Source organism: Octopus bimaculoides, chromosome 17 (genome assembly GCF_001194135.2).
Source record: "Octopus bimaculoides isolate UCB-OBI-ISO-001 chromosome 17, ASM119413v2, whole genome shotgun sequence".
In the NCBI taxonomy this organism is placed as follows: domain Eukaryota; kingdom Metazoa; phylum Mollusca; class Cephalopoda; order Octopoda; family Octopodidae; genus Octopus; species Octopus bimaculoides.
The window spans coordinates 14,881,795-14,882,938 of NC_068997.1; positions in this window are offsets into that span (position 1 = coordinate 14,881,795).

The following is a 1,144-nucleotide window of genomic DNA, read 5'->3' on the forward strand; positions in this document are numbered from 1 at the left end:
GTTGATTCATACAAATGTATAATAATAGCCTTGTGCCAATATGGGTAAGCCTCAAAGCAGTAAGCTGGCAGAAGCGTTGGTACGTTGGGCAAAATCTTTAGTGACATTCCACAACTTTCTCTCACTCTTACTTCCTGTTTCTGTTGTACCTGTAATTCAAAGGGGCCAGCCTCGTCACACTCTGTGTCACGCTGCATCTCACCGAGAACTATATTAAGGGTACACGTGTCTGTGGAGTGCTCAGCCACTTGCACGTTAATTTCATGAGCAGGCTGTTCCATTGAAAGGATCAACTGGGACCCTCGTCATCGAAACTGACAGAGTGCCATGATGATTTGACAGAGTAATCCAAACGCCAGAAGGTTTAAAGAATAGGTGAAAGAGTTGCTGTCTGGTAAGAAGCTTGCTCACCAACCACATAGTTCTGGGTTCAGTCCCACTGCATGGCACCTTGGGCAAGTGTCTTTTACTATATCCTCAGGCCAACCAAAGCTTTGTGAATAGATTTGGTAGATGGAAACTGAAAGAAGCCCGTCATATATATATATATATATATATATATGTGTGTGTGTATGTGTGTGTATATATTTGTGTGTTTCTGTTTGTCGCCCCACCACAACATTGCCTGACAACCGATGTTTGTGTGTTCACGTCCCCGGCACTTAGTGGTTTGGCAAAAGACAGAATACGTACTAGGCTTACAGAGAATAAGTTCTGGGGTTGATTTGTTCGACTAAAGGTGGCGCACCAGCATGGCTGTAGTCAAATGACTGAAGCTAATAAAAGAATAAAAAAATATGGAGTATTTTCATTAATTTTCTTTAAATTTTAGCTTTCACAGGATTACAGCTACTAATAAATGTGTGTGTGTGTGTGTGTTTGTGTGTGTGTGAGTGTTTGTGTGTTTGTGAGTGTATGTGTACACTCATTCTTGTGTGGGTGTGTTTGTGTGTATGAATGAGTGTGTGTTGTGTGTGTATGAGCATGAGTGTTTGTGTGTGTGTGCATGTGTATGTATGCATTCGTTCCTTTGTGTGTGTGTGTGTCCATGCTTGTGTGTCTGTGGATGTATGTGTGTATGTCTGTGTGGGTGTGTATTTGTCTGTGTGTGCTTGTGTATGTGTGTGTGTCTTGTGTGTGTGTG